At 36.2% G+C, this 25533-nt stretch overlaps 1 pseudogene; it reads left to right on the top strand.

The window, feature by feature from the left end:
• Positions 1–12169: 12169 nt before the first annotated feature.
• On the top strand, positions 12170–12873 carry LOC109154186 (annotated as a pseudogene).
• Positions 12874–25533: the final 12660 nt, after the last annotated feature.

Here is a 25533-nt window from a genome sequence, read left to right as displayed (position 1 = left end):
CCGGACTTGTAGGCCCAATGGCTGAACGACCACACCTTTTTCTCCCCGAGCTAGTTCTTCATAAGCTCTCGGAAGAACTTGTCGGCTGTAGGCTCGTCCCGACACAGGAACTTGGCCAACCCTCCTAGGTTGCCCAACCGGGTTTTCAGCTCATCCGCCTCCCTCAGTGCAACCCGAGCGGCCTTCTCGGCGATCGCTTGAGTTTCCTTGGCCGCCTTCAGATCTTGTTGAAGATCGGCATTCTCCTTCCCACGCCGCTCGGCGACCTTCTTTAGGGCCTCGACTTCGTTGGCTAGCAAGGCCCGGTATTGGAAGCTTTGGATCGTTCGGGATACCTACAAAATTAACACGTTAGCTCGAACGACTAAAATTGTGAAAATAAAAGTTGAAAAGATAATAAGACAAACCTCGACTAGGTCTTGGGCACCCCTCTCGGCTATTTGCGCCGGTGTCCATTTGCTCCTATCCTCCCCGACTGGCTGTAGATTGTTCAGCCGGGTGACCAGCGACTGTTCCCCGCTGGAGACGACTCTGCTCGGAGGGCTTTGCATGCGACGACGCTTAAGAGCGCCCATCTCTTCTACGTCCTTCACGGACGCGTTTCCTTTGCCCTTTCGACCAAGGACCTGAGGGGCTAGTGGATCGGTCGTGGTATCGCTCGGCACAGTTGTGGAATCGCCGACTGGTTGTGCCGTCGGAATGGAAACCTAAGCAACCTCCTGCCCGGCCGATGCCTCGACCTCAGCAGCCTTCTTTCCGAGCGTCATCTTAGCTCGGGGGGCTCGGGGTGTATTGGTCGTTGGGAAACCACGAGTTGGACCCATTTCTGCAATAAAAAAGAACAAGGTTAAAAATAACAATCAATCGGCGGGAAACGGCCGGGAAAATATAGTTAGTGTTAGACCTTCGTCGGTCGACTCGGCTTGTGGGGCCGCTACAGCAATTTATATGCCCGTCGGTCGAGGTTTATACTTTCTCTCTTGGTCGTATCGAGGTGGCGGCATGGGTCGTACTTGACCGAGAAGATTCTGTTCTTCCATCCTCGGTTATTCCCGGGTAGATAATCAATCGAACACAAGTGATCCCGTGACTGAACCATTAGGAATCCGCCACCGTACTTAGCTGCTAAGGGCTTGACCATGTAGATATAATTGAACAGCTCCATTGAGCACGTGACGTCGTGCCGAGCGCAGATCTGCGGAAAGCACACTAATATGGAATGGGCGTTCGGGCATATCTGACCGGGCAAGACCTGGTAAAAGCCTAAGAAGGCGGTCAGTAAAGGAGAGAAGGGGAACGTGATCGGGGCCGGCAGTGAGTCAAAATGCGTCCCGATCCACTTCCCTTGGTGTGGTTCCTTAATCCCCTGAGGCTCCTACGGGTGTCGAATTTTACCTGGCTGCTTAGCCTTGCTGAAATTTTCGCCGCTTCGCGAGTCGTCAAGAGGCACTCTTGTTGCTCGACGCTCTCGCTGTTGAGGAAGACGAACTCCGGTTCTCCGGTTTCTGTTGTGGTCGGTTCTTCATCGATCGGATCGGGCGTAGCTTCTCGTTCGCGTGAAGGAGCGGGAGCTCCATGATCGGCCCCGATGGTTCTCGTAGGCGTCTCTCGAGCATGCTCGTTCAGAGATTCACGACCGCTCGTTGAGGTGTTGCTGCTGCTATCGCTATCGCTGCTTGAACTGCTCGAACCCGATGAGTTCTTTGAGCTAGAAGAACTTTCCGATCGGGAATTTTACTCGGTCGTTGAACGACCTCATTAACTTCGGGCGAAGACACCTCTATCTGTGTATCTTCGCTAGTGACTGTGTTGTCGTAGTCCGCCCCCGAGACGTTTTGGCTGTCCGAGTCTGACATGTCCCCTTCATAAAGGAGATGGTCGTTTCAGCGGAAGGGGTCAGTTACTTTTGGTCGGGGTTAGTGGGTCAACAGGACAGGTTGTGGGTAGATAGTAAGAAAATAAATAAAAAGAAGGAGAAGATGCGACTTACCGATAAGTGAAGCTTGTCGGGAGGAAAAAGTGCGCTGCTCGATCGATCTACAGTGCTGCTTGCTCGGGAAGCTCCGATCGATTCTCATGGGGTGGTAAAAGTTAAAATGAACCTCGGAGAGGCCTATTTATAGGAAAAGTTTTGGCGGGAAAATTCCCACTTGCGCGATTTGACCGTTACAGACCCCAAGACGCCTGCAGACCGACACGTGGCACGACTAGCGACAGCTGGCCGGTCGGGATTGAAGCCCGAGTGACAAGGACTTTCCATCCCGTCCCGTTTTTTCCCGGGCGGTCCAAAACGCCCTGGGCTGGGGGGCTCTTGGTAGGATATATCCCGACCGAAATGAGATGGGTTCTTCTTGTAGTTTGTGCAGGACCTTTTGGGTCGGGCGTCGTTCAGACAAGGCGGTCGGACTCGACCGGTGGACTTCCCTACCGGAGTTACTTCCCTGTCATCGTGCCTTTATTTTACGAAGAGACAGAGATTTCGGAGAGAGGCACGTGGCAATGTTATGTATTGACAGAGAAGGCTCGCCGGTAGGCCGGAGGTTTGTCTCCGCCCAAAGGCTATAAATACCCACGGCAGCTACAGTGAGGGGGACTTTTTTGGACGATCAATAGGCTATTTACAGAGCAGCCCGACCGCAGTTAGTCGGCCTTCGGGATAGCCATCTAGATTGTATTAGGTCACCTTCTGATCAATAAAACCCCCTTTTAATACTACTACTTATTCTCATTCAGTACTTAGACCGCATACACGTGGATATTAGTACTATCAGTAATTTTACTATAGTCAATCTTGTCAATGGACCATTTTAATAATTAACTATAAAAGCTATCTTTCACATGTAAAGAGAACATATCACACGACTAAAATTTGTTTACTTTTAATATTCAATAATTTCGCTTCAATTTTCAAACTTATTGGAATGACTAGTTTTTCACGTGCATTGCGCAAATGAGATAATGCTCAATATTTATTTATAAATAAATATTTCAAAGTATATCAATGCAAGATTATATAGGAGATGTTCATGCATATGTAATTTAGTATTGAATTTGTTTATTAAAATCAGTAATTCAAAGTATAGTATACAAAATAATATAGGAGAGACGGATTATTATATTGTCACTAAATATTTTTTTCATGGTATTAATAAAATACTTGGTAAATAAATATATAACATGTAACTTATTATAACTTTGATATTTAATTACAAGATAGTGTAAAAAGAAGACAATGGACAATGTAATGAATATAATTAATTAATGAATTTGAAGGTAATGAATCTTTGAATGGTAGAAAATAAATATAATATAACTAATGAAATTATATATCTTTTTATTTTTTGATAATGAATTTTTTTGTTTTTTTTTTGAATAAATGCATTATGAACATCTAACTCTAAATTGAAGAAATGCATATGTATTATTTTTTGTTGTAGCTACTAATTTATTTAATTTAATAAGAGTAATAAAGTGGGGTAATTACATTTTTCATCCACAAAAATGAAGTCATTGATTTTTTTATTTTATTTCTATTCGTTGTTGAGACAAATTATTTTGGGAGCTTGTAAATGAAATTGATACAATTGCTGTAAATAGAGGATGATAATAAATAATTCAAAATATATAATTACAATATGTATTGTTATAATGATATAGTAAAATTAACTTACAACTTTTTTAAAAAATTTAATTTCATGCACTGATAAAATTATGTGAATGATGTGTTAACTTGTTCAATTGGAGACAGTGAGATGTCAACATTGTCAATTCTTTAGACAATGACACTACCGTTTATAGTCCATGTAGATGTAGTTGTATTTCTGATCAATAACTTTGTAGTTATGTCGCACAGGTTTGACAATAATGTAAGAACAAATTTATTCGATAAAAAAAATAATAATACAATATTTGTAAATTAATAATGTACAGTTGTACCATTATAGAAATACATACAAAAAAATATTAATACAAAAACTTTAGCTTATAGCGAATTTATAACTTTATTTCGTTATACCGCTACATTTCTATGAGGCAGGGTGTGGACTTGACTCTTCAAACCTCAGTCCAACAATCCTCCTAGTTACCTGGTGCTGAACTTGGCCCTTCACCGACCACCACCCAACAACAATGATAATTTTTTGGATTGTGTGATCCCCAAAAAAAAAAAAATTGTTACAAGAAGAAGATAATAATTTTGGATTACGATGAAAACATACAACCACTACCCGAGGATATGTACCATTAGGAAATCGAACTTGAAAACCTTATATTACTAAAATTGTTATACTTACACACTCGGTTGTTTACAACCCAACACATCTCATGGACAAAGATTCTTGAGACGGTGTCACATAAGTTTTTTCTTAATTATATTTGTAGGGAAATAGGTTGAAAAAACCCAATAATAATCTTACGAAAAAGGATTATTATTTTATGGGAATGAAAGGATGAAGGGATATGGTTCGGGTTGGTGTAGGTGGTTAGCACGGGTCGAGCGTAAATACATCATTATGTGTGGTGTATTTTTTTTTTGTGGCGTATTTTTTTGCATTTCATTCTGGTGTATTTTCGAACACTGTATGGTGCACTTATGCATACCAAATGGTGTATGCCGCACTGACCGCACGGGAATACCTGACCTCACAGGAAAAAAAAAAAAAAAAAAATATATATATATATATATATATATATATATATATATATATATATATATATATATATATATATATATATATATATACATATATTCACAATAAAGAGTTTTATATAACAACATTGCAAGTGTATGTTCATATGCACAAACATAAAAGTAGTAGAAAAAAAACTATTATTTTTAACTCATTGCAATCATATTTAAAACTAAAGAATATAACTAAAGACAATCAAAATTGACCTAATAACAACAATTTCAAAAAAGAAATCACTAATTGGACGTAATAGCAATTAATTACAAATCAATATCTCCAATTGTGATATTTTCTACTCTTTTAGAAAGTTGATAATAACAGTAAACGAATATTCTTTATTTTCATTGTTTCCATTGAATTGCCTAACCCTCATAAGAAATTAATCGAAGAAATAAATATGTTTTTTTAGCTTGCAAATATATATTAATTCTAATGTTTAAATCCACTACACATTGAATTAAAATATTTATATTTATTATTTTTCAAGAATTGACCTAGCTACCACATGTGATAAAAAAAAATGAAACTAAAATAAGTAATTGCACGTCAAGATGATAATATTAAGAAGTAAATTTAAATTGAGAGCATTTTGCATCACTCTTAACATAGAATATAATTCTCTTCATCATTTAATAGTAAAAATCCAATAAAAAAACCATAATAAGTCATATAATGTATATTAGGAGGTGACAGGCTGTAACATTACTATAAAAAAAAAATCAATAATTTATTCAATTTTCCTTATATATGTGGCCCTATAAATATGGTATCATCACAGCATGCATAATAGCCCACACAAGATCGACAAAGAATAAAAAACCACAAATATAATCGATCTTGAGCACTTAGCTTCTCGTTCCTCTTTTTTCTTTTCCAATCAATATCATGGCAAGAAGGAGATTAAGTTTGGCATATATTGTCAATCAATCAAAACGAAAAGCATCCTTCCAGAAAAGAAAGAGAGGGGTGGTCAAAAAGCTTAACGAGCTCACCGTTCTTTGTGATGCGGATGCTGCCATGATAATGTATAGCTCGTTTGAGCAGGGCCAGTGATATGGCCTACCGGTGAAAGTGTTCAAGAGCTGATTGCTAGGTTCATGCAATTGCCGGACGTGCAACAAACGCGGCGAATGATGAGCCAAGACAGCTTTGTTGCAGAAAGGCTTGAAAAGTTGGGCACTCTGCTTCTAAAATTGAAGCGAGAAAACAGGGAAAAGGAGATGAATGCACTGATGCATAAGATTTTTAGGAGAGAACAGATAATAGATTATCTGAGTTTCGTAGAATTAAACGATCTGGGTTGGGTTTTAAACACGAATATCGCTGAAAGTGTTATGAGGTTTGAAAGAGATTCCCCAACTCCAGCTCCTTTTCTCCCTGTTGCTCCTTCTCTTGCAATAGCGTCACCTCCTGTTCTTGGGTTTGGGACTAGCAATGTGGTTGCTCCAGCGGATGTGTTTTCCGGGCAAAGCTATCAAGGCACGGTGGGTATACAAACTCCCATGTTTGCCAATCTTAATCCTGGAACCCTGTGGAGTTATCAGAATTGGGCTTTTATGAATGACAGTAATCAGAATGACCCAACTCAGGGGAGACCAGGTCCCGGCACTCAGTAATCAAAATCCTTAAAGATTTTGCAAACTTCAGTAATGATGTCTATGTTTTTTAATTTTATGCTGTTTTGTATTTTAATGCTGTTATTCATCCCCTTTTACATATATATTCTATATACTCATATACATACAATCTCCAAGCAATACCGGGCAAACACAGCGCGAGAACTAACGAGTTTGTAGGCCAAATTACAACAAAACATTCTTTGTATCTCTTTAATTTAGAATTAAATGTCCATAACGCCTTTATTCAACAAAATTTATTCATTATCAAAAAAATTAAAAATGGATATAATTTCATTAGTTATATTATCTTTATTTTAATTTTAATTTCTACAATGCGAAGAGTATATATTCCTTACCTTCAAATTCATTAAAATTAATTATATTCACTACATTGTTCATTGTCTTTTTTGCTCTATCTTGTAATTAAATATAAAAGTTATAATACAAAATACGTTATATATTTATTTACCAAATATTTTATTAATACCATGCAAAAAAAATATAAAATAGTTTGAACTAGGCCAGGGGATAGAAATGTGGATACGGAAAAATTCGGGGAATGAGGCCGGGAGATAGAAATACCCCACCCTACCCCGATTCTTATAACAACAACAACAATATTATAATAATTATTATTATTATTATTATTATTATTATTATTATTATTATTATTATTATTATTATTATTATTATTATTCACTACAAGAAAAATCACGAATAGTGACGGAAACATCGCGACGGAACGTAATCCGTTGTCGATTAGCGATGGTTTTTGCTACGGAATGTGTTCCGCCACGATTTTGCGTCGGAAATGGTGACGGAATTCAATTCTGTAGCGATTTTTGGCGCAAAGTGAGAAAAAACCTGGGAAATTTTGGCGCCCACATTTTGGTGACGGATTTTGCGACGGAATTAAGTTCTGTCACTACAACAGCGACGGAAAAGGCAACGACTAACAGTTCCATCGTGGTTTTGCGACAAAATCGACGACGATAATAAATTCCGTCGTGATATTTGGCGCAAATTGGAAAATATTCCAATGTAAACTTTGCACCAAGGATTTAACGACAGAAGTTGACAACGGAAATTGCGACGGGTATTTTCCCGTCGCGAAAATATTTAAAATTTGAAGTAAAGTTAATTTTTGCTACAGAAAAGGACGACAGAATCAATTTCGTCGCCAATATGTTGACACATTGGCGATAGAAAACGTTACGCCCTACATGTTTGTCGTACTATGGCGATGGAATCGGCAACAGAAATGAATTCTGTTGCGATGTTTGGCGCAAAGATAGATTTGACGTTTAAGGTTGTTGACGGAACTTGCGACGATCGTTCTTTCCGTCACTAAAATATTTAATTTTTTTACGGACAGAATGAAATGAAGAAATCAATTTTTTCGCCAATATGTTAACACATTGGCGATAGAGAACGCGACACCCTACATGTCCGTCGCGCTATGGCGATTAATTATGTTGCGATGTTTGGAGCAAAGATAGATTTGATATTTGAGGTTAGCGACGGAACTTGCGACGATCGTTCTTTCTGTCACAAAAATATTTATTTTTTAAAGTAAAGTTTTTTTTTTCGCTACAGAATGAGATGACGAAATCCATTATGTCGCCAATACGTTTACATATTTGCAACACCTCACATGTTCGTCGTGCTACGGCGATGGAATCAACAACGAAAATTAATAATGTTGCGATGTTTGGCGCAAAGTTAGATTTGTCGTTTGAGGTTGACGACGGAACGTACGACAATCGTTATTTCCATCACAAAATTATTTAATTTTTTAAGTAAAGTTTATTTTCGCTACCGAATGAAACGACGGAATCAATTCCGTCGCGAAATATGTAAACACATTGGCGAAATAACATGTGACGCCCCACATGTTCGTTGCACTACGCCGATGGAATCAACAACGAAAATTAATTTTGTTGTGATATTTGGCGCAAAGATAAATTTCACGTTTGAGTTTGGCGACAAAACTTGCGACGGTCGTTCTTTTCCGTCACCAGAATATTTAATATTTTAAGTAAAATTTATAACGTTTTAATGGTCGAATTTTGCACTATGTTTGGTATTACAAGTGAGAATATTTTTTTTAAAAAAATTAATGTAAAATTGATGTTGCATATGAATTATTAAAAATTATTAATGTTATTGAATTTTATATATAAAAATGAAGTATGAGGTGTAATTGTTTATAAAGTTTTTTTTTATTTAATAATTATGTTGATTTGTTAAGATAAAGTTATGAACATAAATATTTGATTGAAATTACAATAAGAATTGATATTTAAAGTGGGTAATTACTAAAAATAATAAAATATATTAAATGATTAATACAAAGTGTTTAAAATTACAAAATTTTAAGAATTTCTTAGTAAATAACATTAGTATTTGAATTACAATTTGTATAATCATCACAAATTAAAAATTTGACACTTTTTTTTGTCAAAATTTATAGAATAATAATATAACTAAAATTGAATTTGATCTCGCAAAATAATTATACTCGAGCAATGCATCATGCATGACACAATATTTTTTTTCATAATTTAATTAAAATTTAACCATGTTTAATATGATTAAGCACACATTATTACAATGCAATTATTTTTACAAATCTAAATTGAGCATAACTATTATTTCCAAAATTTGCCCTTTTGACTTGTTCAAATTTTTAGAAAATTAATGAGGTAAGTATAATTGTACTTTGTACAAATGACACATACTTTTGAACGACATAATTAAAAAATTAGAAAAATTTGTTTTGTTGCATTAAAAACCATGCAAAAAAGCAATTGTGACAATGAATTAGGGAGATGTGTAGTATTTCACAACATCAGTAAACTTATTACAATAATTTCACTTTTAATAAAAATTAAGTTAAGTTTTACTGTCTAATCAATATTGCATTAAAAAGATTTAAATTATTTTAATATGAAAAATTGTTAGGACGTCATTTTTATTATTGATTATAATTATGTACAATAATATTCATCTTTACTACTAGTTTTATTACAAGTTTAAAAAACATATTTTGATTATATCGAAACTAATCATTTTTATTTTATATTAATTATTTAATATTTTAAAATTATACTAAACATTTACCTATTTTGACTTGTGTGTTGGATATTAATTTTAACGCACAATATACGCATTATAACTATCTACATAATTGTGCAAAGAGAACCGACGTTGTAGAGGTTTTTAAATTATTTTAAATAAAATACATATAATATGCCGGGTTTTGTAACCTGACGTATTATTATTATTATTTTAAAAAATTTAAAATAATAAACATACGACGTCGACTCCTTAATGTAAAATTGAAATTGCATATGAATTCATATGCTATATCTAATTTGCATAACTTTTTTAATCAGTATTCCACCCGTCCTATTTTACTTATCTTACTTTCCTTTTTAGTTAGTCCCGAAATAGTGTCTTCTTTCTAAAATTGAACATAACTATCATTTTACATTTTCCAATTTACCATTTAACTTGTTCAAATTTCTAGGCAAGTAATGAGATAAGTAAAATTGTACTTTGTACAAATGAGGCCTACTTCTGAAGGGCATAATAAATTTCGCTTTTAACAAAATTGAGTTAAGTTTTACTGTTTAATCAATATTGACTTATTAATTTAATTTATTTTAATATAAAAATTGTCAGGACATCATTTTTATTGTCAATTATAACTGTCTACAACAATATTGATGTTTACTATTACATTTACTAGAAGTTTAAAATACCCATTTTGATTATATCGAAAATAAACATTTACCTATTTTAACTTAATCGATCTATTAATTTAGTTAACCAATACTTTATAACCAAACTATCGATAAATAAATTTTTTAAAAATCTTTTACTATAGACCGAACTGAAATATTTATTTTACAAATTTTTTAATTGAATTGTTGGTTCGATTATTTAACAAATTTTCATCAAATTGTACACCCTCCTAATGATAATAATTAAAATTTGTGTGACTATTTAAATATAATAAGATTTTGATCATACACAAATGTAAAAAATAATTAAATAATTAATTTTCTTTTTTTTTTTGAAAAAAAATAATTTTCTTAATTATTTAGGAACTATATTTATTATTAAATTCTTATATATTACATTTTATAACTAATATATATTTATATTTATAATATAATCCCAATATATATATATATATATATATATATATATATATATATATATATATATATATATATATATATATATATATATACTTATTTATTTATTTATTTGAGAAGCATTTGATTTCATGAGATCTAATGGTTGTTATTTATTTTGTAGTATTTTTTTTTTGACAGATTTTTAATGTTGGAGCATTTTGGTTATTCTGTTCATTACTTCTTTGTTAATAGTGCTTTACAATAGTAAGTTTCCGTTTTTTTAGCGTGTAACCGTGTAATTCCTCCTCTCCATATTCCCTTTCGTTACCGACATTCACGGTTTGCACGCTGTCGTCGCCGGCGACTCTTTATCCAATTTCCGGCGTGCAACTGCTCTCTCTAATGATGACTGGTATGTTTGTTTTTTTTTTTTTTTCCTTTTCACGTTTCCGTGTCTGTTTTCTCGTTTTTATTCGCCATTTTTCTCGGCTGCTTTGTGCTGTGCAATTATGGTTTGCGAATGCGACTCTGCGACTGCAAGGCGAGTTGTGACTTTGCGAATTGCGAGACCGTGACGGGCTGCGGCGAGGCGGCAATTGACCCGCGAGGAGGCAGTAACCGTTGTTTCCGATGTAATAAAAGCATGTTTATTTACATTTTACAGTGGTATTTAGTTGTAAATCTCTTCGTTTCATGCATATGTTTTGAGGTTCCCATAATACACACGTACAGGAATACAAGTATGTGTTTTTGTTTTTACCCAATTATTCTTTTTTTCATAAATTGTGTTTTCTTTATAAAACTAGTTGAAATGTTATGAAGTTGCTGTTAGAGACTTTCTAAACTTCTTTCATGGCTTTATTTATTTATTTTAAGAGTTTGATGAATTTTTCATTTGAATGCAAAGTTTTGATTTGTACATGAATTTTTCATATGATTTTCACACAGATACTCTATTTCTAGTGAATTTGCTGCTACTGCTGCTGTTATTCTAATGTGAAATGGAGTTTTATACTTTTATTTGATTTTCTGGAAATTAATTTTTGAAATTTAGGTGGAACTCTCTATGTAATGCAACTTTATTTGTTATTCTTTGAACTTATGTTTCATTCTTTTTTTTCAACAGTAGACTAAGAGCTACTTATATTATGGGGAAATTTAAGGTTTTAGTCACATATGAATGTTTCTGCAAAAATTAGTTGTTATATATATATATATATATATATATATATATATATATATATATAATGCAATTATACTTCTTCTTTTGTAGTTGGAATTGGAGGGTTTACAAAGGCTAGCGAATAGGAGATGGGAACGGGAGCAAGGGCGCAAAGATGTGACAGAGGGCATGTTTGAAGACTTGTCCGAAGGAGAGAAGGGTGATGTGTTGGGGGAGACGATATCGCTTGACGGTCTGAGGAAGAAGTTCCAGCGAAACTCATCCAATTTGAAAGTATGGTTGTCAGAGAGTAACAAGGAAAGAAAGCTTTATATTGTTCTTATTAGGTACGTAAATAGTTGCACTGAAATGAATGAACAATGATTTTTCAATTACTTAATTGCTAATCTGTGGAAGTATTACCATATGTTTGTATATAAAGATATGATCTATATTAATTTAAAATTCTTAATTGAACTAGAACTTATCTCCTTAATAAGCTTATTGCATGGCTTGGTTCGTGGTGAAAATATGGAACTTGGCCGAGATTCTGATACTGGTGATCAGGTAACTATAACTCACGCCTTTAGGGAATTATAACTTCCTCTAAGTCGTTCTTTATCTCCTGACAATGCAACTAATTTGTTCAACTTCTCATATTAAATATGTTGTGGAACTTGCCAAGGCACTTGCTAAGATGCTCGGTGTATACAGGGTGGATCTTTTCACTCGTCAAGTTTCCTCACCAGAAGTGGACTGGAGTTATGGTGAGCCTGCAGAAATGTTGAATACGTGTCCTAAATTACACATGGTGATGGTGGTTTTTTGGGTGAAACTAGCGGGGCATATATCATTAGAATACCCTTTCGTCCTCAGGATAAGTACAAAAGGAAAGAGATATTGTGGCCTCACATTCAGGAGTTTGTAGATGGAGCTCTAGCACACATCTTGAATATGTCCAAGACTTTAAGTGAAAAAATCGGTGATGGGCAACCCGTTTGGCCATATGTGATCCATTGTCATTATGTTGATGCCTGCTCTTCTTTCGGGTGCTTTAAATGTTCCGATGGTTCTAATTGGACACTCACTAGGTAGAAACAAGCTTGAACAGCTCTTGAAACAATGGAGGCAATCGAAGGAGGATATTAATTCAACCTATAAGATTATGCATTCATGCGGAGGATAGAGGTAGAAAAGCTGTCACTCGATGCAGCAGAACTTGTTATCATTAGCACTAGATAAGAAATTGATGAACAATGGGGCTATATGATGGGTTCGATGTCTGAATATATATGAATTTTGATTGAAAAAAAATCGTATCACTTTATAGTACAAATTATATTGTATTTTAGTTTGCATATTAACATTTTATATACAAATATTATAATTTTAACAAAATAATAATAAATACGAAAATCTTAAAAATAATAATTTAGCAGAATTGAGTCGAAATACAATTTTAGCAATGGAATATTCATTGTAATTATGACGACAAAATTGGTGACGGAAAAATTTTTGTCACCCAAAACGTGACGGAATCATGACAGTGATTAGTTATATTATTTTTTTACGACGAAATTTTGTGACGGAAATTTTTTTTTTACGATAGAATATCTGGCAATGGAATTACTACCGGAAATTTGTTCTGTCGTTTTCTTACGACGAATTTGTGCGACAAAAGATGAAATTTGTAATGAAAAAATTAGCAACGGAATCGCGACAATAATTATTTCCGTCGTTATATTTCATGACAGAAATATGCAACGGAATATGAGCTTTGCGATGAAATATTTTTTCACGCAATGGCGACAGAAAGAAACATTTCCGTTGCCAAAATCGCGACGGACTCGCAACGGAATGACTTCCGTCGCATATTTCACGACGGAAAATTCCGTCACCATTTTCCGTCGCCACCGCTCGCAATAGATTATTTCCGTCACAAAATGAAATACGACAAGCCTTGACACTACGGAATGGGTTCCGTCGCGAAAATGTAAATTTCCGTGGCAAAACACGATTTGCGACGGAATTTCGCGTTTTCGCGACGGAATTTTTCTGTCGCGAATCGCAATTTTTCTTGTAGTGATTATATCGTTGTAGAGTGCTTGTATTGTATTTATATAGTGACGGATCCAAAAAATTATCTGAGTAGGGGCGAAGTTTAAATGACGTTAGAAATGTCAATGACAAAATATCAAACAATCATAATAAGGTTAAAATACAAAATATATTATAAATTACAATAAAATGTTTTTGACACAAATATATAAAATCAAAGTTCATATCCCTTTGCATTGACACAAATTATAATAGAAAGATGATTAATGACATATCTATTGTTCCAAGAATTAAATTAGACACAATTAATTGCACATGAAAAATCCTTCTCAAAATACAAAAATATAAAAAATACAAAAATACAAAACACTTTGATAGTATCCAATTTTTTTGCCACAATAATTATCATTCATCATGGGTAGGGACACTATTACTGAGATAATCACTTCTATACGAAATGCTAATATGGATCGAAATAGAGTGGTTCGAATAGCATCCACCAATATTACTTAAAATATTGTAAGAATGCTTTTTCGAGAAGGTTTTATTGAAAATGTGAGAAAGCATCGAGAAAAAAAAATTGTTTTAACCCTGTGACATAGAAGGAATAGGAAAAGACCGTATAGAAACATTTTCAATTTAAAACGGAATAGTCGACCCAGTTTACGAATCTATTCTAACTATCAACGAATACCTAAATTTTTTTGTGGGATGGGAGTTGTAATTCTTTCTACTTCGCAAGGTATAATGATAGACTGAGAGGCTCGACTAGAAGGAATCAAGAGAGAAATTTTGTGTTATATATGGTAATATTCTGAATAGAATATAAAAATTGGATCCAAAACTTCTTATTTGTAAAATTTAATTGGAAAAGGAAACAAAATGGGGGAGTTATTGAATTTCGTTCTACCTCCATTAGTTGATACTTAGGGCATATAATTTATCAACCATAGGGCATATAATTTATCAACCATAGGGCATATAGTTTATCAACTACGCGATGCCACAAAGATTTGAAGCATTCGTTTTTCAACTTTAACAAACATGCCTTTCATAGAAATAGAATTCGCGACGTAAAATATCAAGAAACATTTTTGAAAAACGTAGATTTCAAATGAAGGTAAGGAATGAGAAATATGAAAATAAGAGTTACTTTTCGTAAAATTCGTGAAAAATCTTGATTGAAGGATGGTTCAACAATGCAAATTTGGTGTATCTTGATTGGAGAAAGAAAAGATTGAGTAATGGTGCAAGCAAGTATGAAATGACGCTAATCTTGGGAGAAAACGAGGCTTAAACGCACAAGGGAAGCACCCGAAGGCACACCGGGGAACGAAGGAGCAAAATGATAGCGTGGGGGTCTTTTGGAGGGACACATGCTGACACTCACACCGTGAGTGCCAGCATGAGTCCTTGGCTGACTCTCTGATCAGTCTCAACATGAGTGTGTTGATTAGATTCTAATCACAGAACTCATGGTGATAGTCACACCGTGAGTGTCAGCATGAGTCTCAATGATTAGTATCACTCATGACTCCTTGTCCAGTACATTGCGGTTTGGCGCGAACTTTAGAATATATATAAATTTTAGTAGTTAGTTTTTCAATTTCTGGTTTCTTCCTCTAGTCTTCTCTCCACATATCCATCTTAGAACCCTTCAGAACTTGTAATCCATGATCTAGTGGAAGATTGAAAGGAAGATTAACCCTTGCAATTGTAAATTCAATATCAATTTCCAGATTATGTCTTTCAATTTAATCATCAAGTTAAGTTCTCCGTTTTATATTTTTGCATTTATATTACTTGAACTTTTGAATTCCATGTCTATTACTTCAATTGATTATAGTTTAACATTTCAATTATGAGTAGTTGAATATATCTAGGGATTTGAATTGAACGTCATTGTATGGATGCCAATGCGACTTGAATTGCATACATTAGATTTTGTATTGCCTTCATGTTGAACTTGGTTATGAATTTGATGAAATTGAATGTAATCTTTCGTAGTTATGCCAGATTATGCAAGAGATACTTGGAATTGGTGAATCACCTATGATAATAGGGTTACACAATAGTCATATCTTTCATATTTCTTACTTTCCTTTGAGAAAAGGGAGTTTGAAGGAAATGAGCGCACAAAATGTTTGTTGAATTGCCTCATTTAGCCAAGTTGTCATGAGAATGGGACTTCGGATTAGTTGATAGTCTAATTGATCATGAGAGTGACGTTGGCACTTATACTATTTCCCCAAGTTTGTCATTAGGAATTTCATAACTTAAACTTTCAACTAGACAAGGTATTCTATGCAATGTTGTTTGGTTCAAATCTCTCTTTTATACATTGTCCTTCAATTTAATTCACTTTTTATCAGTATATGTTGTTTGAATCTGAAACACTTAATTATCTATTGGTTAGCTTTCAAACACTATATGAACTCGTGCTTAACCCCTCACTTCTTAAATACGCTTAAAGCCATTCCTTGAGGACGATACTCTTAATTTTAATATCATCACTAAAACCAACTTTCAAATGGCGCCGTTCCCGGGGAATGACATCGGTTTTGAGTAGTGAGTCCATTTGGGTTATCAAGAGATAACATTAAAGTTAGAGAGTCTAACCCCATTTACTTTTTTATTTGCAATTTACTTTGTTTACTTGTGAACTTTTGTCTCTTGAAATGAAACTACTCTCTCAAGCAACTACTTTTAGTCGCAAAATCTTTCTCTTGTCTTTGTGATTGTAGGTTGATCCAAGATGATGTTTTCTATGTCAAGATTCCAACAAGAGGATCAAGGAAGCTATAAGCCACAAAGGAGATGCTATGATGCTCAATCTTTCAATGGTCACAACTATGGAGACTTTAAGGACTATAGCTCACCTTTCCCTAGAAGATATAGAACTTCATAAGAGGAAAATCGACCAAGAAATCCACCACCACTTTGGGCTCAATATGATGATCAAGAGATGGCTTATGATGATTATTACCATCCAAGGAGAAACAAAAGCCATTATAAAGAGCCTCAAGACCACAATCAAGCCCAATATGAAGGATACGAGGACTACATTCCCTAAGAAGGATACAATGATGCTCAATCATATGGCCCTTATCCAACTCAAGCTCCACCTATAGAAGATGGATATAATAATGCTCCATCACAAAATCTCTATTCACAGAAAGCCTACCCTTGTAACTCTTACTCTAAAAACATCCAACACTCACAAACCCCTCAAAATGAAAAATATTTCCCCTACACTCAAGATGAACACTACCTTTCATACGCTCAAAATCCTCAATACCCTCTGTATTCTCAAGATCATCAAGACTACCCATACTACTCCAACCACTGTGAGGATGAGGAGTACACGATGCAACCATATAAGGGGGGAAGCAAGGAAGACATGAGGAATAAGATCTTGGCAATGTTGGAAGAATTAAAACAAGACATTACTCACTTCCGACAAGAATGGAAGCAAGAGCTAAGGCAAGTAGCCTCCATATTAAGGCAAGAGGTCTCCTCCCTAAGGAAAGAGACTCAAGCATCAATCCGGAACTTTGAAGATCAAATGGCTTAAGTTACGAAATGTGAAATGAAGGAGAAAACACTTGTCATAAGACCGATGTTGGTGATTGCATGCTTGAATGTGATGATGCTTGTGCTCAAACTTGAGGTGATATTTGTGATGTTGATGTTGTTGGTGCTTGTGGTGAGAATCTTGGTGAGGTTGTGGATGATGAAAATGAAGTGAAAGGAGATGTGATAGAGGAAGAAAAACATGAAGAAAATATTGCAGACAAAGAAGAAAAGGTTGAAAGTAAGAATGTGTAATTTGAGGAAATTCATTGTCAAATCGTTAAAGAGGAAGAGAATAAGAAGATGGAGTATGAGAGTGAAGAAGAGGGAGGTGAAGAAAAGTTATGAGATGAAAATTTTGAAGTGGAAATGGAAGAAGAAAGGGAAAAAGAGGAAGAGAATAATAAGATGGAGTATGAGAGCATATTCTTTGAAGTAGATCAATGCCAAACCATTGAAGCGAATATGCTAGTATTGAGCTTCAAAGAGTTTGTGAACGCCTGACACTTGAGGACGTATCTTGAAGAGCAAGTGGATGGGGCAAAATGATTAGTTCTCATCCAAGTGTCCATGGATGGTTGGTTGTATGTTGCGTTGAGCCAAGGACGTTAAACATGGCGCTTTTTGGGAGGTAACTGAAGGCTATCTTACTTTTTATTATTTTCATTTTTTTCCATTGTATTGTGTGGTTTTTAATTTTCTAGGTAATCTCTTGTTGGTTCAAGATCATCTAGAAGGAGATCGGAACTTTGGTGGAAAAACAAGCAAATGAGAATGGGTTTTGAATGATCGGGATAGAACGGGCATGGGGAATGTACTACCTTTGACTATCACTCCAAGGGAGTTACCTACACCCTCCAATCCCTATTCTTGCATGATTTAACCATAACCCATTCATATGTTTGTTTCATTGTTGCATGCACCACCCTATTTTATAGGCCCACCCCCACACTAGTTGTTTGTCTAATGTTTTGTCTTGCTTGGGGGTAAGCAAGTTCTAAGTGTGGGGAGGTTTGAGCTTGTTGATAGTACCTTGTGCTTTCTTTGTGTTCATGTTAAAGATTGGGTAAATAGGTGGCACATTTGAACTCATTTGTGTGTTGTTGTTCCTTCTACCCTGCATTTGTTGTGAAAGGAGTGTTATAGGTTCAATTGGCTAAAAATTTTTGGAAACAACCTCTTAGATTGTGTGAGATTTGAATAGGACCAAACTAGGATTTATATTCATTTTGTATGCTTGTTTGAGGTTCAATCCACCACTTACATGGACCTAGGTTAATGATCTCTAAAAATGGGAGTGTATACGGGATAGTTTTGTGAAATGTAACGTGGTAAGACCTAGAATGAATTTTCTCGATGTGACACAAGGCAAAATGAGAGATTTTACATGTAGTGAGTTGTGTGGTTCCTACTCCCAATAAAAAAAAGGCAAGAGGGTTGAAAAAAAAAAGAGTCAATGAACTTTAAGCTATCCTTGCTTTAGAGGGAAAAACATGAGGTGAGCCATCTCGTAGGATTCAGGTAACCATTGAGGTTTTTGGTTTTCTTAAACTTTAAGCCAATTGAGGGTGTCACACTCATTTCACCACATTTCCCGGGTAGAAGGAGGATCAACGTGTGTTTGATTTCATGTGTATCACCTGTTTGCACAATCATTTAGAAGAAGTAGAATTATGATGAGTATGTTTGGCATTTCTACTTGTGATTTCTTGGATTTTGTCTTGCTTGAGGGCAAGCAAGGTCTACGTGTGGGGAAATTTGATACGCCATGAAATAGCCTTATATTTGTGATCATTTATGCTTGTTTTGGCTCAAATGTTAGGTAAAGGATGGGGCAACAATGCAAATTTGGTGTATCTTGATTGCAGAAAGAAAAGATTGACTAACGGTGCAAGCAAGTATGAAATGACGCTAATCTTGGGAGAAAACGAGGGTCGAAAGAACTAGGGAAGCACCCGAAGGCACACCGGGGAACGAAGGAGAAAAATGATAGCATGAAGGTCATTTGGCGGGACTCGTGCTGACACTCACACCGTGAGTGCCAACATGAGTCCTCGGCTGGTTCTCTGGTTAGGAGACTCACGGTGTTAGTCTCAGCATGAGTGTGCTGATCAGATTATGATCACTAAACTCATGCTGATAGTCACACCGTGAGTGTCAGCATGAGTCTCAATGATCAGAATCTGACCAATGAGACTCATGGTGGGTCTCCGTTTTATATTTTTGCATTTATATTACTTGAACTTTTGAATTCCATTTTTATTTCTTCAATTGATTCTAGTTTTATATTTCAATTATGAGTAGTTGAATATATCTATGGATTTGAATTGAACTTCATTATATGGATGCCAATGTGACTTGAATTGCATACATTAGATTTTGTATTGCCTTCATGTTGAACTTGGTTATGAATTTGATGAAATTGAATGTAATCTTTCATAGTTATGCCAAATTATGCAAGAGATATTTGGAATTGGTGAATCACCTATGAGAATAGGGTTACACCATAGCCATATCTTTCATATTTCTTACTTTCCTTTGAGAAAAGGGAGTTTGAAGGAAATGAGCACACAAAATGTTTGTTAAATTGCCTCATCTAGCCAAGATGCCATGAGAATGAGACTTCAGATTACTTAATAGTCCAATTGATCACGAGAGTGACGTTGACACTTATACCATTTCCCGAAGTTTGTCATTAGGAATTTCATAGCTGACGACACGTCTTTCCTCGTGTGTCAAGAAGAATGTGTGTTGGGATGAATCCCAAGTTGTATCATTCTCAAGGGATGAGAAATTGGAGTTGCCCCAAGTTGCTAACTTTTGAAACCAAAAAAAACAATAGTTTGTTGTAGCAAAACGAATCAACCAAACACAAGAGGTAACAAATGTAAAGGTAGATAGGGTTGAATTTCTTAGTGTGGATTATGATGCTCTTGAATCATTTAACATAGGGAAAGAATGATGCAAATGCTAAGCCTAGGGAATGACATATGTCCTTTCGTAACATAGACTACTAGGACTTGCTTATGACTTGCCTAAGCCTTTCATCGAATACCATGCCTACATTACCTTTCATCGAATACCATGCCCACAAAAGCATACATGAATCTAAATCTAATCTAAGCAATAAAAATGAAAGAGTAGAGATTATACCAAACAAGTAGATTTGAAAATAAGAAGAAGTAGTCTTGCAAGATCTCTTGAATTGGAAGTTGTCAGTCTTTTCCTTCAATGAATCTCCCAAACAATCCAAGCATAGATTTACAATCTAGAGTGTTTTCTATCACTACAAAATGTCTAATCTCTTCCTCTATCTAAAAATGTGTAAAAGTCTAAGAGAGTTCTTCCAAAAGTGGCTTATCCTCCTCTAAAACTCTGATCTAAAACCTTTTAAACAACATCCTCTTTCAGTCCCTTTCGTAGCCTTCAACACCCCGGACAACGCACGTTGTCCGGGAACTTATTCCGCCCAACGCGCATCACAACGCACGTTGTGATGCGCGTTGAACTTTTTGGAAATCTTCTTTGTTTTTTCCGCTCCACAACGCATGCTGAAACACGCGTTGTGGCCTTCGTGGCTTGGTCTCGGCTCGTCTTCTTGTCCCGCTTTCGCTCTGGTTGTGCCACTTTGCCTCGTTTAAGCCTGAAACTTACCTAAAAATATATAAAACACAAAACCTAGCTAAATTGGCATAAAATGGATACACAAAGGATTGTTTTAGACTTAGAATTCACCCCAAATAGACCTTAAAAGTGTGCGTCTTCGACACTTATCAATAACTTAAACTTTAGACTGCACAAGGTATTCTATGCAATATTGTTTGGTTCAAATCTCTCATTTATACATTGTCCTTCAATTTAATTCACTTGTTATCAGTATATGTTGTTTGAATATGAAACACTCAATTATCTATTGGTCAGCTTTCAAACACTATATGAACTCGTGGTTAACCCCTAACTACTTAAATACTCTTAAAGCCATTCCTTGAAGACGATACTCTTAATTTTAATATCACCACTAAAACCAACTTTCAAAACCCAAACCACCTTTCTCTTTCGGGACACTTAAACCATTCCACGCTCTCCACCGTATTCCTCGTCGACCACCTGCCGATCCAGTCCACCAATAGTGTAACACCCCCAATTTTACCAACATTTTAAAACTTAAATTGAAACGATAAATAACTAATCATTAAGGCAATCAAAAGCGGAAGTTATTAAAACTGGGAAAGGTGTTATGCCACACCCATAAACCATGGGTGCACAGGCTAAATCTATCACAATCATTAAGCATAACAAGTCAAGGCACACAGGCCAACAAAAGATAAACGTTTAAGCACAGGAGCTACACTATCTAGAGTCCACATCTTGCCCGCTCGTCATCTACTCAAGACCTGTAAAACATAGGGATAATACCCGGTCAGCGAATAATGCTGGTAACCCATCTATACGCGTTAAATATCATAGTATAGATAGATATAATCAAAGCCATTTGGAATTGGGGAATACAATATATAGTCATTTCAAAACCAGAAGAAGATCAACATCAAAGACTTATCACACTCTCAATAAGAACGAGGATCATCAACTTGAAAAAGACAACAAACCACAACAACAAGGGACAACATAACTCTAAACGCAACCTACCATTCACAAGGTAGAGTTCATCAAACCCATGCCCGTAAGCAAGGGAATTATACAATCACATGATGACACATTCATGATTCAAGTTCCAACCTTATACCTTAGTACCACCCTTATGGCTACCCCTGACCTTATCTCAGTTCCAACCTGTACCTCCAAGTGCTACCCTGTACTTCTAAGTCCAACCTTTTCCCGATTTGGGACCATCGTTGTAACACCCCGAAATTTTGAAACTTTTAAAACTTATATAATAAAGGTAAATTCTCATTAAATCCCAAAATAGAGTATTTCTAAACATAAGAGTACGGGGTGCTATGCCACATCTGAGCTGGAGAACTCAGATGCACAGGCTAAACTAACTAACTATCCTCGATACATCATTGTGGCACGCAGGCCAAAAAGGAAAACTATCTATCTACTCCAAGCTCTTCTAGCGCGCTCTGGGAACTAATCAGCTGTACCTGAAAGCCAAATATATCTGTTCAGCGAATGATGCCGGTAACCCACTCTAACGCGTTGAAATACCGTATAAGTATATATATATATATATATATATATATATATATATATATATATATATATATATATATATATATATATATATATATATATAAGAAAAGTCATTTTGAAGCAGGAAGATATATCCTAGGAAACTCTAGTTTCAAAACCGGAATAGACTCGACAAATAGGGACAAACACATTCAACAGTTATAACCAAGCTTGTAAAGACACTAGCATATATCCTATGGGATAGGCACATTCAACAGTTGTAACCAAGCATTTAAAGATACTAGCATATATCCTATGGTCACGGATTCACTTCATCTCATGTATATCATCATTCAACTCATCACAAAAGCACATTTTGTTGGCGCCACAGGACCAATCGCATGCCCATACATGAGGGTCAGCGCATATAGCTCTGACAAGGCCCCGCAGCACCCTGCCTCGTATCGCAATACGAAGGGGTCGATCGCAACTGACCGATGAACCACAGCTCATCATAATGTTTGATCGCAACCAAACAGTGGACCGCAGCCCAAGAGTATTCATCTGACCGCAGCCAGGAATATGAACCGCAGCTCATGTAAAACGTTTGATCGCAACCAAATGGTGGACCGCAACCCAAGAGTGTAATTTTGACCGCAGCCAGCTTCTGAACCGCAGCTCAGGAATAACCAATTTGATCGCAACCAAATTGGGGTATCATGCACACATAACACATAGCAAGCACATGCAACCCATATTAACACATTGGGAAGGGGAGAAAACGTATAATGAAACCTATGCGTGGTAATCCACATACTAGGAATAATCCTAAGGGGTTCACACTTCTTTCACCTAGGCCAACGGGATACCAATTCAACTAGCATGCGATATATATAAGAATCATTTATCCTACGAACGGTACCCGAAACATCAAACTAGACTTAGGCACGATAAACGGAGTCCCTTGGGACACCACGAGGGTCGGGGAAACATCAAACGGGGAAGCCGGAGTCCCGAGGTGGACAATTTCCAGCGGGTAGCCGGTGGGTGGAAGGCCACCCGCCGGCGACCAATCTCCGGGCAGCGAGTAGGTGGCTGGTCCCCCTACCCCCACCTACCCCCCACTGATTCTTTATCAAAATAAACGTCTCGGGATCCATTGTGGAACCCGAAACCATGCTTAGACACTTTTAAACGCAATTGATGACACCACGTAGACAATTAACGGATCAAAAGCAAGAATCATATAGCACATATCCTATCATGACTTCTAAACATAATCAACACCCGAACATGCGAAATCCCACCCAATTATATCAAGAATAACACAATACGAGATTCCCAATTTTAACCTAGGGCTCTAATCATATTCAAATCAATAAAACCATAGTTCATCTTTTAATCATCTAAACATCAAGATTCATCAAGAACATCACATAATCATCAAGAATCTCTCCATACCATCTAGATCATCAAGATCACATATAAAATTATCTCACAATCATCAAGAACATATCATCAATATCACAAACGATTCATCAAGACACGAATATAGAGAGGATGCCAAAGAAGATAATTATAGAAAGGAAAATAGGTTTTGTTGAGACATGGGTTACCTCTTAGCCTTAATTAATCCTCCCTTGGCTATTAAGGTTCTTCCCTAAGATTTCCATCCGTTTGATCTCCCTAGGCTTGGTGGTGGGGAGTCCTTTGGGAATTCTTGTGTGGTGATATTTATTGTGGTGTGACTTCTAGGTGCCTCCTATGTCCTTATACATATATCTAGGAGTCCTAATTATGGTCTGAATGGTATGTGTTTACTAATTCTATTCCTTATAGGACTAAGAGCTTGGTTTATGGATAAGGGTCCATGGTCCCTAGTGGACCATATTAATTAATTAAAGGGAATCCTAATCATAATCTGAATAGTAAAGGCCTACTTTCTTCATTCATAATAAATAATTAGGTCTATGATTCCTAATTAGAATCTGATTAGTAAAAAGGTTTACTCACTTTATTCCTAATAGGCTTAAGACTCTAGTTTAGGCAGGGGTCCACGATCCATGGTGGTCCACATTAATTAATTAAAGGGAATCCTAGCCAAATTAAATCCCTTTTTAATTATTATTAAATGAATTAATTAAATAATTAATCCGGGATTGAAGGCTGTAACACGGGGTGTTACAATCGTCCACCACCAATCTACACCACCAATCAGAATACCACCGAATCACAAAGTTGGACCCTTAGCACGATTCAGGACACCAAATCCTAACATGGATTCCTAACACATCGTTCTAGACATACGAAACGTCAAGAAGACTCACAAAGAGCTCAATAATCATGCAACAGGAGGTCAAAACATCAACACCAAGAAGAAAAGAATCACGGGGAACAAATCTCCGCACCGACAATAATGGTTCCCCGCGGGTGGGGCCACGGTAGACCCCCACCCGTGGGCCTGCCCGCGGGTACATACCCTGTTCACCCATGTTCCCCGCGGGTGGGGCGGCGAGTAGGCATGTAACACCCCCGATTTATCTACATAGGACACAATCACACCAAGTTATATACCGTGGAGTCAGCACCACGGCTCGATTCATAGTGGATCAGTGTGGAGGGCTCCAAATCATCAACAAACATGTATCACGTAGTCATCGCAACGACCCGGATCACATGCATAGTGTCATCGCAATGACAAGGACCGCAGCCCAATGGATACAGAGCTAACAACTTTATGTGTATACACCCCTTATTGAGATCCCGAGCTCAACGGGTTAGCTACTATCTCTGGCAACTACAAAGAGTTTCTCATGTTTCCCACAAGTCACAAGTAACCAAACGGCAATCCGGTGCTTTAAACCCACTACCGGATGCAAGCACACATAAGTCCCCACACTGTCCACTTTACCAGCTCAATCATCATATCACATTAATCCATCATCTCAACAAGAGTCAATATACACGGAATCTAGAGATACAACAACACCTAGATTCCACATAAAATGTGTGTACCACAGAGGATAAGCTCAACAATAGCTTGATTAAGGAAAAATCACACACACGGGATCACATCATGGGATTCAATCAAGGGGTTTCAATGAAGGACATGAAACGATACTCAACAACAACAATGGACCTCAATCCAATAT

Source organism: Ipomoea nil, unplaced genomic scaffold (genome assembly GCF_001879475.1).
Source record: "Ipomoea nil cultivar Tokyo-kokei standard unplaced genomic scaffold, Asagao_1.1 scaffold2610, whole genome shotgun sequence".
NCBI lineage: Eukaryota > Viridiplantae > Streptophyta > Magnoliopsida > Solanales > Convolvulaceae > Ipomoea > Ipomoea nil.
The sequence above is the reverse complement of the archived record's forward strand: the minus strand, read 5'-3'. Positions and strand labels throughout refer to the sequence as shown.